Source organism: Pseudorca crassidens, chromosome 20 (genome assembly GCF_039906515.1).
Source record: "Pseudorca crassidens isolate mPseCra1 chromosome 20, mPseCra1.hap1, whole genome shotgun sequence".
Taxonomy (NCBI): domain Eukaryota; kingdom Metazoa; phylum Chordata; class Mammalia; order Artiodactyla; family Delphinidae; genus Pseudorca; species Pseudorca crassidens.
Genome location: NC_090315.1, coordinates 54,746,480 through 54,764,277, shown reverse-complemented (window position 1 = coordinate 54,764,277; position 17,798 = coordinate 54,746,480). Strand labels below are relative to the sequence as shown.

The 17,798-nt window shown below is 41.2% G+C and overlaps 1 long non-coding RNA gene across 1 annotated transcript in view; it reads left to right on the top strand.

The window, feature by feature from the left end:
• Positions 1 to 17,798, top strand: part of LOC137215312 (uncharacterized) — a 340,136-nt gene that overhangs the window by 260,345 nt on the left and 61,993 nt on the right. Inside the window, exon 4 of the long non-coding RNA XR_010939249.1 lies at positions 102 to 180. This is a non-coding gene — a long non-coding RNA (uncharacterized lncRNA). The remainder of the gene's footprint in view (positions 1 to 101; positions 181 to 17,798) is intronic.

Below are 17,798 nucleotides of genomic sequence, written 5' to 3'. Positions count from 1 at the left end.
CAGAGGCCACCCTTAAGATGTGTTAAATGCTTAATCAGTGGCACTCTTTCTCTGCATACTTCGTTCGTTCATTTATTTATTCTGCCCCTATTTTGTTTTAGGTGCTATGCATGGCCCATTAACAAAGAAGATGTACTTTCTGCCCTTGAGAAGCTTGTGATCCAGAAAGAGAATAGACACGTAAGTGAGAAATTTTAAAGAAATACCAAGGAATACTGTGAGTGGAGTTAAATAATGTGCTAGGCAGGCAAATTGGAGAAATGGCTACCAAGACTTGCAAGATGAGATCACTTCTCATTCTGGTAACGACTTCCAGTCTAAAACATGAAGGGTCCAGTGAAGCTGTACTGGATACGCCCACGTACCAGTTGCTGTGCTAGGCTCTGGAAATATAAAGGTGGGTAGAGCCTGGTCTGAATAGTGAGATAGAGTGTAGTCTGACAGGGGGTAAAGAAAATCAAATGGACTATTTCAATAGGTTGATGAAAGTTCAGTAGGGTGTTTGGGGCCAGCTTGGTGGAGATGATGTCTGAGGAGTTGATTCTGGACCAGCAAGTAGCAGCAGTTAGGGGAAAAAGCATGGAGGGAGAAAATACAGGATGTTCTAAGAGAGAGAACAGCATAAGCAAGCATTAACAGTCATGAAACAGTGGACCATCAATGGGTACGTGTACATTTTAGTGTCACTGGAGTATAGCTTGAAGCTAGGGGCAGTCGAATCTGGGAAGTGTTCAATGTGGCAATTATGGTGAGTTGTGGTAATTTTGGTGAATCACCAGCTGGTGGTGGGGGTGGTTTGATCACATGGTGCTTGATAAGGATCACCCTAATACCAGTCTGGTGAGAGGATGAAATCGGAAATCCACATTAGCTCGAGCACCATCCCAGTGGTACCCGCAAGCTTACGCTTTCCTCTCTCCTTCAGTCTTCTGGGCTGTTAGAAACACAGCTCTAAACCCAGAGAATGACCACTGGGAACAGAACAACCTGTTACCCTGTTTCCCCTGCAGACACACAGCCTTGGTGTGGATTTATCCAACTGCATTTAGGACTGATGATAGAATCATTGCTTTTTTTTATCCCCTCCATGACACAAACCAAGAAAAAAAATCATAATAAAATTTTACAAGTTAGTTGCTGCCAAGAATAAACAAGAGAGCACTATAAGAAATGAATCGGAGGCTCTAACTGAATCTCCTCTCAGGACAATAACTCTAATGTAAAGCCAGGGTCTGAGGAGGTCGTGGTGGGAAACTCTCCTGGGGCATTTCCGAAGAGAAAGGAGATATTCTCCTCCTGTCATTTCCACTTCAGGTCCTAATATGTCTGTGGGTGTGCAGAGAAAACATAATCTGCAGCCTCTGCTCTGAATCAAGGTTTGGATAACCAGGGCCATTAAGACATCCCCGAGGATCACAGAATTAACCCTCTGTGAACCCAGGGAAGCCACTGCTGCTAAAGCACCAGAAGAAAGTTGCTTGATTCTAATCGCAGCTGAGGCAAAATGTCACTTGCCATTAGGTTCGATTGGCATTTTTTTTTCCTTTTTAAATTACAAGATTACCTTTAAATTGTGTACAGGAGCTCATAACTGCTGTCCATTGGAGATACTCAGGAGTGATTTCATTTTACCCATGGACAGGCTGCCTCTTTTAGAGTCTTTGTTCATTAAGCCTCTGTCTATCTCAGGTTCCATTTAGGTATCAACGAGGAATAAATTCTGTAGCACAGAGGACGTTATATGTTTGCTTTTAGAGTCGCCTCCTTTGTTGGCTGATGATTCTTTACAGCAAGCTGGATTCTCCTGGAGCCTGTCGTGTATATGTGGCAAACATGCATTCTCTGTGTCATCTGGGTGGTCTTTTTGACAGAGATTGCTGCCTTGGGCTGACCCCATGAACTCTCCAAAAAAAAACATCACTTGGAAAGACAGGTCTAAACCTCTAGTCATTCTTGGTTGCCTTCCATTGAAGCCGCTTTAGTATAACTGCTTATTGACAAAGTCAGAGGATTATTCATCCATTCATATACTCATTCATTCATTCATTTGTTAGACATAATCACTGTGCATCCATTTTGTGTAAGACATTGAGCCTGGCATTGGGTACGCTGGTGAGCTGGGAGCTTACAGCATAGTGGTAAATGGACCCAATTAAACAGGCTCTTGCATTAAAGTGTGTTAAGGGCTGTGAGATGGAGAGAATAGGAGGCCCAACCTAGGTGCATTTATTACAGGGTTGAGGGCACAGGCAAGGCTACTCAGAGAGATTTCCATCTGAGCTGGGTTGTGAAGGTTGAAAAGAGTTTCACTGGCTAAAGGAACAGCTCTTGCCAGGATCTATACATGAGAGAGAAGTTCAGAGAGGGTAAGAATGGAAAGCAGGTGTGCATGTACAAAGCAGGCAGAGCAGCGGGTCAGGTTGTTAAGGAAGGATGCAGATGGAGAAAGACAGGGCTCATGTCACAAGGAGTTTCGTAAGCCTGTTCATGAGCGTGTGCTTTGTTGTCAGGGCAAAGGAGAAGAGAGGAGAGTTGTGAATAGACATGTGTTGTGGAAACATCACTGTGGACCTTGTACGTACAGTAGATGACTGGTTCAATGGGGATCTGATGGATTTGCAAACCTGATGAGACCTCATACACGATATCCTTTTCCCCAGACACAACCTCTAACCAGCTGAATTCTTTGATCTTTTCCCCCAAGAATGTCCTCTGTGCTCCATTTATTTCATTTCTGTGTGTAATGGAAAAGAGTTTCAGTAAGAACCCATCTAAATAGGTTCACAGCCAAGAGTTGAAGGCATAACAAGAACGTTAACACCCACAGCCCAAGACCCTAGCCAGAGGCCCCTGGTAAGCAGAGGAAGTGTTAGGGTTCGCCATGGCAAAGTTATTTAAATGGCTGTATTGGCAGGTCCTTCTTCTTCGCTGGTAGAAAGTGTTAAAATCCTGGCTTATGAGCTGTAAATCAGCATGTGTTGGAGAGAACACTGGACTCGGAGTCTTAAGATCCAAGTTGAAGTTCAGTTATGTCACTTAATAGCTCAGATGACTTATAAGTCTTAGTAGTCCCATTATTTTTTCCATCTAAAAAATTAGTGTAACTCTTACAACCCAGCATGTTGGGGGGACTTTCTGACAAATGCATACCATATTGCAGATATGTATTGGATGAATGGAAATGAGATAGTATTGGAGAAGCCCCGAACTCTCCAGGCTGTAGTCTCCTTGTCTGTAAAATGAGAAGGTTGGGTTAGAGGCTTTTGAACTCTTTCTAGCTCAAATAATCTATAATTCCTTGACACTTGCCTACTTTGCAGGCTTGTACTGACCAATGTGCTAAATATAGGAAAAATGGGTTTGGTATCTGATAAAGCGAAAGGACAAATAAAAGGAATAAAAGATTTCTGAGAGAAGAAACCCTAGTGATTACTCTGGCCCGACTAAAACTGCTCCCCTCTCAAAAGCCAGGTGATGAGAAGAATGCTTATTTGCTGCTGTCACTGACTTTACTTGACTACTCTAGTGTACACTTGGTCTCAGAGGATGTAACTGATAGCAAATTTCATGTGAGACCACTTTGCACTGTAGAAAAAAAGCTGCACTATCCTTTTATGTTATCTCATGGAACACTGTTGATGCACTGTTCATGCAAAAAAAAAAAAAAAAAAAAACCTTCATGTTTCTTCTCGAGGAAGGCCTCAAAGAGAGGTGATTCTGACACAGAAAATCTGATATCTGATATTGAATAACTGTTCTTGCTGGCTTCTGAAAGGTGATTTGATTTGGAATTTAAACACCTCTGGGAATGACCCCCTCTCTACAGCACCTTTGACGTATATGCGTTCTTTCCTAGCCATATTTTTAAAAATGTATTCTTTCTTATTAGGGAGACAGTGGCATTACTCAGTATTTAATGACTCAGCTGATTGGACTTTACTATAGTGATGTAGCTAAAAATAGCCACATGGGGAACTGTTCCAAAGATACGATAATAGAAAGTTTTGGGGAACACGTATCTCATCTACTTAGGAATGACTTGAATATGCCCCAATCACAGTTGAAGTATCTCTTGGCCACGGTGGGGTATCTCCTATATTGTTGGGACCTGGGCCTGATGTTTTCTGTATTATACATATTTTATCTTTGGGTGCATCAGGGAGGACTGACTGTGGTGTTCATCACATAGGACCATCCAGATTCCCATCCTAGAACACAACATTAGGGAATAAAGGTATAAATCAGCTACTTGAGATGGCGTGGAATGACTAGAGAACCACAGTTTCAGCATCTTTTTCTCTGGGAGTCTGGGATGACCGCTCTGTATGTTGCTTCCCCAGCGTGTCGCCACCTGGCACACAGTTTATTATAGTCTCTCCTTTGATGTTCATCTCTTAGCTTGGGCTTCACATTCCCAGGGCATAGAAACCTAGTTGCTTGCTCACTTCTACTGTACATTGTCTGGCACGTAGTAGGTACACAAAATAATTTCCAGTGAAGGGTAGAGATCTGTTAGTGTTGCATTTTAATTGCCTGTCTGCTTCACCCGATTGCAAGTTCCTTGAAATGGAGACTTCATTTTTTAAAAAATGCTGTATTAGAAGAGTGCTGGCTGCTAGTCAGTACTTGATAATTATTTACTGAATGAGTGAGTGAGTGAATGAATACAGATTAACCAAAAAACAAAACAAAACAAAACAACTTTAAAGGGAAGAAGGTGATCAGACTGGTTACCTAATACCTTAGCCCTGAAAATCCACTGCCCAGAACAAATATATTGTGCTAAAAATGGTTGTTAAATTAGTCCATCTACTTCTTTATTCCGCATCATTAATCTACTTGGTATGCATATTTTAAGAATTCTGGCACTAAAACCATTCCAGTATCTATACTTTTTTTTTAAAAAAAAGCTCTATTGAGCTATAATTGACATACAGTAAACTGCACATTTAAAAAATGTATAATTTGATAAGTTTTGTTTTATGTAGACACTAGGGAAACCATTACACAAGATAACGGATATATCCATTTACCCCTAAAAGTTTCCTTGTGTTGCTTTGTAATCACTCCTTCCCGTTCACTAGGCAACCATGGATCTGCTTTCTGTCACTATACATTAGCGTGTATTTTCTAGAATTTTATATAAATGGAATTATGCAGTATGTTCTCATTTTTTGTTTGGCTTCCTTCACTCACCACAGTTATTCTGAGACTAATCCAGGTTGCAGTGTGTAACAAGAGTTCATTCTTCTTTTGCTGAGAAATATCCCATTGTATGACTATACCTCTGTTTAACCATTCAGCTATCATGGGATATTTGGGGCGTTTCCAGTTTGGGGCTATTACAAATGAGGCTTCTATGAACATTCGTGTAAAAGTCTTTGTATGCACAAATATTTTCATTTCTCTTAGGCAAATACCTAGGGATGGAATGGTTGGATCCTGTGATAGGTGGATGTTTCACTTTTTAAGAAATTACCAAATCATTTTCCAAAGTAGTTGTACCATTTTGCATTGCCACCAGCAGTGTATGAGAGTTCTAGTTCTTTCACATCCTTTCCGAGACTTGGTATGATGGGTCATTTTAGTCTTAGTCATTCTAATAGGTATGTAATGGTATCTTGCTGTAGTTTTAATTTTCATTTCCCTAAGGACTAATGATATTGGACAACTTTTCCTGTGCTTACTTGCTACCTATGTAATCTTTTTATTTGTTGGGTTGTTTGTTTCCTATTACTGACTTTCAGGAGGTCTTTCTATATTTTGAATACAAATTCTTTACCACGTATATGACTTCCAAAGAGTTTCCTCTCAGTGTGTGGCTTGTCCTTTCCCTCTCTTAACAGTGTCTTTTGAAGAGTAGAGACGTAAAATTTTTATGAAGTCCAGTTTATCAATTTGTTCCTTTATGGATTGTGCTTTTGATGTCACATCTGAGAAATCATTGCCTAATCCAATGTGAGAAAGGCTTTCTCCTATGTTTTCTTCTCGAAGTTTCATAGTTTTAGGTTTTATTTTTAGATCTGTGATCCATTTTGAATTGATATTATGTATTGCTCAAGGTATGGATCAAAGTTATCCATTTTTCCATGGATAGTCAATGGTTCCAGCACCATCTGTTGGAAAGAGTACCCTTCATCTACTGAATTGCCTTTGCACCATGTAGAAAATCAGTTGCCTGTACATTTATCACTGCAGCTTTATTATAAATCTTGAAATCTGGGAGTCTAAGCTGTACAACTTTATTCTTTTTAAAAGTTATTTTGGCTATATTAGCTTTTGCATTTCCATATGACTTTTAGAATATAATCAATTTCTATCATAAAAGCCTGCTGGGAGATTAAGGAGAATTGACATCTTAACCGTATTCAAGCTTCTGACCAACGAACACAGTATATCTTTCCATTTATTTAGGTCTTTAATTTTTCCAGCAAAGTTTTATAGATCTCAGAGTACAGGACTTTCACATCTTTCGTTAGATTTATGCCTAAGTATTTCAAGTGTCATAGTTTTTGATGATATTGTAAATGATATTTAAATTTTTATATTTCCAGTTATTTATTTATAGAAATAGAACTGACTTTTGTGTATTGATTTTGTATACTGCAACCTTGTTAAACTCACTTATTAGTTTCAGTATCATTTTGGGTGATTCGACCAGATTTTCTACATAGAAGATCACGTCATATATGATTAAGAACAGTTTTAATTATTTCTTTCCAACTGGGATCACTTTTATTTCTTTTACTTGCCTTATTGCACTCGCTAGAACACCCAGTGCAGCAGTGAATACAAGTGGTGAGAGTGGACATTATTTTTGTTTTTTCTGCTCATGGAGGGAAAATATTCAGTCTTCAAGTTCAAACTCCAAACATTTTTCAGACAAACACCAACTGTGCTCTGCAATTCATATAAAGCCTGTATACGTTTGTCCATTTCTAATGAAGATTACTATGCAATGTGGAATATCATTATACAAAAACTAGAGTCAGCAGCTGACACCAGACCAGATAACAAGAAACAGGATTTAAGCAGGATAAGGACAGAAATATTCCCCTCAAAAACAGAGGCTAGGATTCTAATAGGAAGGGACTGCAAATTAATATCAGATTCACACTTTAGATTATATCTAACTTGATATTGACAGGGTGATATTAAGTAAAAACCCTGATAGGGCTTTACAGGTTGTTATCGCCCGAGCCACGCTGGTGGGGAAGGAGGCTGATTTGCATTCGTGCAGCGCTGTGCTGGGGCCGGCTTGTCCAGGCTCTCCAGGCCCATTGTGCTCATCTCATCCCAGCTTACATTCGGTGATGTGACCTTGTTAGCTTGAAATTGACCATGGTAGGAGGATTTACACTAGGAACATTTGGCAAATGATACAAATCAGAGAGCTGGTTGTTAAACGTTTATCAGCACACTACTATCTAATTGGCATTTATCAGCAACACCACTATGTAATCAGTGCTCTGTATATAGCTGCTATTGATATATGAATATATTCATATAAATTATAATTCCTTGCATCTAAGAGTAAGACACAACATGATTTTATGTATATCTAAGACAGGTAAAATACTATCATTGCAACTTTGAAATTCCGCTGCTAGAGGAAGCATCATCTTATTTTCAGCGATGCTAAACTGTGAAAAACCCTGAACTATAGCATTGAAGAAATACATTACTGAAGTTCATCATAAAGGAAACACTATATAGTTTATTTTATTTTATGTATCAGTCATTCACATAAAATGCTTGGCTCTTATTACAAAGTCCTGTTAAAAACAAAACGACACAAAAAAGTTTTTGGAGTTAATTAAAGTATTTGAACTTGGCGAGCCCAATTTATAATCGGAGTCAAGATTCTGAGACCCTGTGTAGGCAAAGAACCAAAGAAGTAGCCCTCTTTCACCTACTCTCACATAGCACTGGCTGCTTTTTATTGATACAGTCTGTTTATTCCTTCATTTGTCTGTCTCAACGCGATAATGTTATGCTTGAGGGCAGAACTCTGTGTGTCTTACTACCCTTTACATTCTCCGTGTTGAAATAGTTGTCCAGCTTATTGTAAGTGATCAAGAAATGTCAAGTGAAAAAAAAAGACTGTCTATCTATCTGTCCATAGTGAGTCCTAAAGAAGGCATACCCATGTTGCGGTGTACTTCTACACACAGAGATGCCAAATGAAGGTGTTAGTTTTATAGATGTTTCGTTTTGACTTAGAAATCGGATGTATTGTTGAGTAACCTCTTGCCCTCTGACAGTCTCACCAAAGAGGCCAGCACCCAGTGATGGCCAAAGAACCCAACTGGTAGAGTTGGGTGTTTCTGGGAGCTGAACTGAACATGAAGACGGTCAATGCCTGCTCATGTCAAACGGACCACTAGCCTGGTATGCTGGCTTTCAGGCATCGTGACAGATAGACTTGCCCTTTCTTTTTCTTCCTTTAAGGACTGAATACAGGTGAGAATCTTGTCAGCCTCTGTGTGCCCAGTAGCTTAACAGGCTATGAGGAAGCAAGTCTTCAGGGGGATCTTCTCAGGCAGCCTGGTTCAGCATGTGAGAAGCTGACCATTCCTACCAGGTACCAGCAAGCACGTCACCCCATTTGGATCCATTTGGACATGGTGATCCATTTGGACATGGTGGCTTCTTTCCTTTTCTTTTTCCGGGAGCTGAAAATATCCCCTGATAGCTCAACAGAGAAGAATAAATTGTTCCCATGTATTTACACAGAGGAGAAAGATTTTCCTCATTGTATTTGCAATTCTGTCTCATGCGATGACCTCCATTCTCATAATCCTTCATGGAGTATCATGATTTAAAAAGCTTTCTCTCCCTGCTGTTTCTGTTAAAAGGTTTTCTGGTGCGATTCTTGGAAAGTCAAATTATGCATTTAAATGTTGTATTTTGCAGTTATAATATAAAGGAGGCCATACTTCTGGCATGTTTTTCTTCCTGGGAGAGTAGCAAGTAATTCAACCCTTCTGCATATATTGTTAACCAAGCCACAAGAGTGTACAGCAGCTTTAATAGCAAAGCAATTGTGATTACATCTTTCTCGTAATTACATTTATTTGCTCACATATGTCCAAAAAGGCAAGCATTAGCCAGACCGTACGGGTATGTGTTTGTGCAAGGAAAATCATCTGGCAGATTGACGGTGAGGAAAATAGCTTTCAGCCACTTAGGTCTCTCCTGTCACGGACACTTGCAAAGACTGTCAGGGCTTACTTAGTTTTTGCTTTCATGCTTCTAAAATCGGTTGCATTTGGAAAGCAGGGGAATTTATTACGGGTGATGGATTTGCATCAAAATGATCAAAATATTAGGGGCTGCCTATAACAAGATACATGTCTGTGGCCCAAAAGAAAAGCAAGTTGAGAAGTGCCGTGGTTCAGAGCAGCTGTAGAAGCGGCCCCTGTCCCACCAGAGTAAAGGGCGCGTGCAGCTTCTCAGGGGATTCAGAGGGAAATAAGACGGGTATGCGTGGGAAAGAGTTTTAGGTCTGCGTCGTTGAGCTGTCCCTAAGGAAAGGAGAAAGTGGTAGAAATGGCATTGGTTTTTTGTGAGACAGATGAGTTCGGCTGGGCCATCTGTCACTCGAAAGACTTTGGAGAAGTTGGTTTATGCCTCTTTGTCTTCATTTGCTTATCACTAGAATGGGTGTAGCAATACCAACCAAGCTTACTGGGCTGTTTTCTCATTTTTTCCTCACTGGACTATAAATTAGTTCCTCATTATTTGGGCTACTGCTGTACCCTCAGAAGCTGGCAGAATTGCTGGAGCATCATACTTATTCAGTAATTTTTTTTGAATACATGAATGTAAATTATCTGATACAGGCACAACTCAACAAATAGTATTGTATTTGCTGCTGGAATAAGTTACCACAAACACTGTGGCTTAAAACAACACAAATTTATTACCTCACAGTCCTGGAGGTCAGAAGTCCTAAAATCAAGGTGTCAGAGGGTTGTGGTCCTTCTAGAGATTCTAGGGGAGAATCCACTCCTTGCCTTTTCCAGCTTCTGGAAGTTGCCTGCATTCCCTGGCCCATGGCCTCTTCCTCCATCTTCAAAGCCAGCTGTACAATGTCATCCAGTCTCTCTCTGGCTCTGACTTCCTACGTCTCTCTTATAAGTATCCCGTGATGACATTGGGTCCACTGGATAATCCAGGATAATCTCCCATCTCCAGATCCTTAACCTAATCACATTAGCAAAGTCCCCTTTTGCCACGTAAGGTAACATGCTCACAGATTCTGGAATGAGGATGTGGACATCTTTGGGGGTGTCATGATTCTGTCTACCACAATCTTTCTTATGGAATAAAACCCTCCCTATTTATTATTACCACTTCTTTTTATTACCTGTTTGAAAGTTCCTGTTCCTGTGACTTTCCTAACAAGTAACAGTCACAGTTCCAGGTTCTTTTTACCTCCTTGATAATGGTCCAAGGATTGCAGACACCAATCATGTCCCCTTAGGCTCAGTTGATGGTGATTTATCTCACTCACATTTGGAGTTAAGAGGGCATGTTGTTGGGTCGAATAAGTTTCTCTCAGCAACTAGCAGAGGGTTTGGCACTTAATAAATGATCGTGGAATGAATGAGTAAATCAGTGTTGAAACGGTAACAGCCTACCTTCTAGGATCATTTCTGAAGATGAGGGATGCCTTACAGAAAATTCTTTGGAAGCAGCAGAAGAGCAACACTTAGCACTGAGCATATATCTCCCAGGACTCACTTATCAAGAAACTGTGGTGGTGGTTCAGGTGCCTCTCTTCCCTTGGGCTGAGAAATTTTCAAACCCAGGGATAGAGCCCTCAAGGCCTGAAGCTTGTTGGGGGGGTACCTGCCAAAAACTGTGACACAGAATTGAATTGTGTGAATAATCAGATAATTCATGGAGAAGCCAAGATCTCATACGTGTTTTGGGCTGGGAGAGGGTTAAAGGGTCCTCAAATTCAACCTTTTATCCAATATGTAGAGTTCTTCCGACCATGTGGCCTAAAAATAAGCCAGTGAAATCCTTCTATGACGATGTCAGATTAAATGAGTTCTCTACCTTTGGCGCATTTGGTGGGAAGTTCTTTCTTACACTGAACGAAAATGATCTCTCTGAGGCGGCTGCCCACCCATGTGTCCTCTGTGTCATGCGTTGCCTTCCATAGGTTTCTCACCCTAGACAAATGTCTGCCTCCGTTTCTCTGTCCTCCTGTCCATTCCTTGTGATTCCTGTGGCTTCCAAATGCCAGATTGCAAGGGGCTGTTCTGCATCTCTTCTACCAGACTCTACGTTTATTAAAAGCAGGTTTGTTGTATCTCTGAATCTCAGAGCTTAGCAGAGTGCAAGATTTATAGCATCAGGAGAGTCAAGTTTTGTTGAATTAATGCTACAGGTAATTGAGCATAATGGACCAAGCCCAGGACACCCAGGAAAGAGAATCGGGGCTGAAGTCTGCCTAGGCTGCTTTTGAACTGTGTGGGTCGGGCAAGGCAATTCTCCTCTCCAAGGCACAGATTCCTGTGTCTTCATGGCAACCACGTGGGGTTGTTTTGAGGATAAAAGTGTGTGAATTATGGGAGTGTATTATGCAAATGTGACAGGTTGTCTCAGTGACCTTGAAGCCGCATAGAACAGGTCTCATCCTCTTCTACTTGGCAGCCCTTCAAATATTCAAAGGAAGAGATCTCACACTCCATATCCCAAGCCGACAGTGTATATAATAACTAACTGGGAGATGTCCAGAATTAAAGTTCTGGGTTTCAGATATCTGCTCTGCTGCTTATTAGCTGTGTGACCTTGGGAAAGGTACTTCTCTATGCCTCAGTTTCCCCATCTCTGAAAACAGGGTAAAGATAGAACCCATTTCATAAGGTTGATGTGAGGATTGGGTAAGATATTGCTTATCAAAGCTTCGAATAGTACCTGGCATGTAGCAATCAATTAATCAATCAATTATTATTGCATGATTATCATTGTTTCCCCCAGCCTTAAAGTCCCTAGTTCCTTCTACAATATGAACCCTTTTTCCCCCCAGGCATTATTCTCTGAGGATGGCACATAAATTCCCTCTAGTCTTCCAACTGCAATTGGTTCATAATGACTGCCTTGAACTTTATGTTAAGAAGGATTCTGATGCCCTGTGTGGGCTCAATAGGAAAGAATATGAAAACAAACTACTTGTGTTTTCCTACAATGGAGAAATGGTAATGCTCATGCCCTAAATATGCTGATATTGCATCTCTTTACAATCCTAGGTAAATTGAGTCTAAATTCCTTATTTTATTGCATATGTCAGACCATATGTCAAGTCGAGTTCCCCGAAGGTCAGTTTGAAAAATATGAAAGGTAAAAAGTACCAGCTGAACTCCTGCCAAGTGCCAGGCACTCTTTTAGGTATTGTTTATATAGAAGTGAACATATTTCGCTTGTTAGTGGTGTTTACATTCTCACGAGGCAAGAGAGAACCAACTAAAGAAATAAATTTGAAGGTGATTTCAAATAGGGATAGGTACTGAGTGAAAATCAAAACTAGCTATTTTGATAGTGACTGGGGGACAGGAGAGGAGTGTGTAATTTATTATTATTTTTTAACATCTTTATTGGCGCATAATTGCTTTACAATGGTGTGTTAGTTTCTGCTGTATAACAAAGTGAATCAGCTATACATATACATATATCCCCATATCTCCTCCCTCTTGCGTCTCCCTCCCTCCCACCCTCCCTATCCCACCCCTCTAGGTCACAAAGCACCGAGCTGATCTCCCTGTGCTATGCAGCTGCTTCCCACTAGCTAGGTATTCTACATTGGGTAGTGTATGTATGTCCATGCCACTCTCTCACTTCGTCCCAGCTTCCCCTTCCCCCTATACACTGGAGGAGTGTGTAATTTAAATTGCACAGTTAGGAGGGATTTCTCAAGTGGTGACATTTGAGTTGAGATTTGAGTGGAAAGGATCCAGTTTCCTGTTGGTGCTGAAACAAGTTCCTGCAAACTTGATGGCTTACAATAACACAGATCGATTTCTCTTACAGTTCTGTAGGAAACAGATCTACACAGGTCTCACTGAGCCCAAGTCAGGGTGTCCGCAGGACTGCCATTCCTTTCTGGAATCTCTAGGGGAGAATATATTTCCTTGCCTTTTCTGGCTTCTAGAGGCTGCCTACATTCCTTGGCTTGTGGCCCCTTCTTCATCTTCAAAGCCAGCAATGGTGGGTCTAGTCCATCTCAATCCTATCTCTCTGCCTCTTCTGCCTCTTCTTCCCACTTTGAAGGACTCTTGTGATTACACTGGACCCTCTTGAATAATCCAGGATAATCTCCTTCTTAAGGTCTTTAACTTATTCACACATGCAAAGTCCCCTTGGTCATGTAAAGTAATGTATTTACAGGTTCCAGGGATGAGGAAGTAAACACGTACCACACAGTTCTGTGAGTATATGGGGCAGGGCCTGCTAGGCAGTGACACCGGGAAGAAGAAGGACTGCCAGGCGGGAAATGCTTGGCACGTTTAAAGGAAAGAGAGGAGACCAGTGGCTCATGGCCTTCTGAGTGAGGAGGGGAGTGGCAGAAGAGAAAGGTCATGCTCGTTACTATTTATTGAGGAATTGCTATGTGTCTGTCACTTGGCGGGCACTTTCTATATATTATTTCATAGATTCTCACGATAATCCTATGAGAAGAGTGTTATTATTCAGTTCCTTCCGCCTGATGAGAAATTGGTAGCTCAGCAGTTAAGAGACGTATCTAAGATCCTAGAGCTAATACAAGGTAAAGACAAAATATGATTCCCAGCCACCTGTGTATGAGCCTCTGTTCTTGACCATCGTGCTTTTCTGCCTCCAACACCCATGACACAGTTGTCTGGGAGAGGTCTCAGTGTCAGTTCAGACAGGGTGGTCCATGACCCATTGGTGAGCCTAGCTCTCTGCCTGTGTCTTAGGTTTGCTTTGAAGCCATCCTTACTGGTTTTGAGCTCCAGGGAAATTTTCCTGAGAGACAACGATCAGTTGAGAAAAGGAAAATAGTTGCTAATAGCTGGGAGCTGACCCGACATTAAGAGCCCAGACCTTTGTAATTCTGAGACGTGGCCTGGGACTCACAAGCAGGCCATAGTATTCTTCCATTGCCCGTTAACAATCTTACGGAACTCCAGCATCAGACAATGCCACTCTGCGCCCATGATGGAGTAAGGCAAAAACAACATCACCCTGCAAATCATGCCTGAACACAGACAAAACGTGAACACCGTCCAACCACAGAATACCAACCATCTTGTTTCCCAGCCAGTATGAGTGACTGCAGCTTCCTTAGCAATCACAGCTCTAGCCTTGCTCTTGTCTGCCTTCCCTACAGGTAAGATTTATTGATACACAGTCAGAGAACGACCACAGCTTCCTCACAGTACCCAACCTAGAGCAAATTCCCGTTTTCTTGAATCTACTTCATAATCACCTAACACAAACCCAAATCTTATAAGTCGTTCTAGCACCTTCTACTGCAGTAACATATAGCTTCCTGTGGTATGGGTTCTCCCTGGTTCCAACAAGCCAATAAACCAGACTTGTAAACTGCGTTACAGCTGTGTCCTGGGTGTCTTTGGCTGACAGGCATTGTCAATCGAGAAACACAAATGCATATCGCAGCCCCTACAAAACCAATATTCTGCTCTGTGCTGCTGGGGGCCCTTCATGGTTAGGTGGGTCCTATCATGAAAGAGACACATGAAACAATTTGGTGACAAACTCTGAAGAACAGGGTACTCAGAGTACTCAGGGACAGGAATATACAGAGGGGGACGTACTACTTAGGGTTCAGTTCCTGACCCTCATGTGTGACCTCAGGCAGGTTGCTTTTAACCTCTTTAATCCTGTTTTATCATCTTCAAAATGAGCATAATGACATATCCACCTACAGAAATGTGTAAATTCAATGAGAGTCCAGGGAAAGAACCTAGCACAAGACCTGCCGCATAGCAAGCATAAGATAAATGCTGACCATTTATTGTAAATATTTTTTTCAAAGAAGAAAGAGATACGCTGGCGATGGTGTAATAAGGAGTACTGTTCTGCAAGTACTTTTTACCACCCTGAAAAGGAGCCCTGGTGATGGGAATGTTCTGTATCTTGTTAAGGGTGGTGGTTACACAGGTGTGTACGTTTATACAAACTCACTGAACTCTACATTTAAGATCTGTGAATTTCACTGTATGTAAATTATAACTCAATACAGTAGTTCATAATTAAAAAATAGCCTTGAAGGCAAGGTAAGAGTAGGTAAGTCAATACAAATCGAGGAGGCACTGCAAGCTTCCAGAACAGCCTTAGAAGTTCTCAATGATTGATAGAGACAGACAGGCATTCTCCTAAACCCATCCTCTAGCCAAGCTTCTGAGCCCCTTCACCAGTTCTGTGAGCATGGCTAATTCTACAGACTGTGGCTCAAATATCAGATGATTATAGTTCAGCAACTGAGTCTTTGGAAAAGAAAAAGTCCTAAATAACTGAGAGGTTATTGTGAGCTGAAACTATTTGGTGAAAGCAAATCAAAAATGCAACATGGTTTTGGATTGAGAAATACCTAGATTCAAGTCTTGGCTTCTCTGCATTTGTGACGGTGGGCAATTCAGTTCACATTCTGCAACTTTCTGTGTTCTCTGGCAAAAAGGATGAATATAGTACCTTTTGGCACTGTTGTATTGTTGAAGGAGAGAATGGATGTAAAGTGTTTAGCATATTGGGCATACGAAAGTATTTTATGTCACTTGCAGTGCTAGTGACAGTGGTGGTGATGGAGGGGATGGAGGTGGTGGTGACATTGGTGATGATGGTGGTTGTAAAGGTGGAGGAAACAATGAAACTTATACAGCAATATGTGTACTGACCCTGCATTCCAAAATATAAATTGAACCACATTTTCACTCAACTGAAAATTGAGAAGTTTATTTCTTCAAGCTTACTACCCTCCAAGCTTTATCTTCTGTTGACCTGGTGCTATGTGTTGCCCACATAGAGCATAGATTGAGGTGGCAACAAAGAAAATAAGGAAATTCACAGTGAAGGGAGGGATAGTAAAAACTGGAGCTTCAGCCCTCTTTTTATAAAGACCATTGATATGGGTACCTTTTGGTCCTGCCTAAGCTCAGGTGTGGTTTCTTACCCTCTTAGAGGTGCCCTGTTCCTTCTGAGTGCAAGGAATCCTGGACAAAGCCTATACTTGCACCACCAGAAATAACAACATCAACTTAAGCACCAGCTGAACAAGGATTTGCAGCAAATCACAATGCTGTCACGCGGTAGACCTCACCTTTATTCACGCACTGCAGAAGCAAACCACATCCTGCGATCTGTCCTCTATTTTTCCTTCTCCAGAATATAATAAATTAAACATAGTATGAAATGCAAAAAGATTACATTGAGACATATACTATTTGAAGGTTTAATTCATTTTTCTAGTGTATAAGACACAAGGCTATTAAATTTTTAAAGCAGTGATCTCCTAAACTCTCTATTTTATGAGGGCTTTCTTCATAAAGATAAATGGTTTCCTTGCCAAATCAAATGCAGATTTGAAACAAATTAAGTTAATGTTCAATGATACAAGGTAGAATGAATGGGGGAGCTGTTTTATTTTGCATTGTAATAACCATACACACCTAAATCAATAGCTGTGGAAAAAAGGCAATAATATCACATAACTGCAGGAAATGAAATATAGTGGCCGGGCTGGGGGGAACAGGCTGCAAAAAGAAAGGGTTTGTATTGGAATAATGACATTTCATTAAACAGGGAAGGAGGGCTATTGAAGAGAAGTCCATAGCAGTAAATTCTGTTTCTTATAATAACACTTGAGACGAGTTATAGTTGGCTGGGTATTGTGATAAAGGATAATGCTGTCGTCCTTCCGTGCATGGTGCTATAATTTTATGTTTAAGGAAAACCTGAGATATTAAAGAGGCAGTGCATGTTTTCACAGGGCGTCCTCATTCTTCTAATCTTTTGCTAAATTTGGTACAAGATCCAATAATCTGTCTAAAGGTCTGTAGTCACATAAGGAAGGTGGCCCGAGTTTTTTTGTTTTGTTTTTTCTTTTTTGATTGCTTTTGAATAAAAGCCAACAGGTTTTCTTGTCCCTTTCTTGTTCCTTTCTTTCTTTTTCCCTTCCTTCTTTCCTTCCTTCCTTTTGTTTGTAGGGGGCAGGGACAAAGGGATTTGTTATCAATGAAAGCTGCTTTTCAACAGTTATCAGAAAGAGAGAGAGAGAGGTTCCCTGCTGGTATTTTTGACGCACACCTATCTCCCCATGGTTTCTAGGGTAGCTACTTAGGAGCTATCCTGGGAAACCCAAATACCTTTACAGGTGCGGGGGCCTGACTCAGGGATATCACGGTCTGAAACCATTTTGAGTAAACCATTATCACCTCAAGCTGACTCTAAAAGAGATGGTACAAGGCCCACCGTTCTTCTCCTCTAGCTACAGGCTCAAATGGTATGCTCTTGGATTGCCCCAGTGCTTTGAAATCAGCCTGCAGATCCTCAAAGCTGGGGAGGAACTTTTCTGTTTCTCCCTGGATCTCTTTCTGCTCTCTTCACTGAAGGAAACAGATGCACCTTTTCTATCTGGCACCTACATGGCCACCTAGAGCTGGGCCTATAGAGATGCTGGCAGGAAAAGCATGACACTGCAGGGGTCACCTCCTCCAGGAAGGCTTCCCAGCCCTCCCCAATTAAATGAACTTGTAGTCTCCGTTGACACTGCAGCTTTGGCGTGGGAAGAGAGTACACTATGC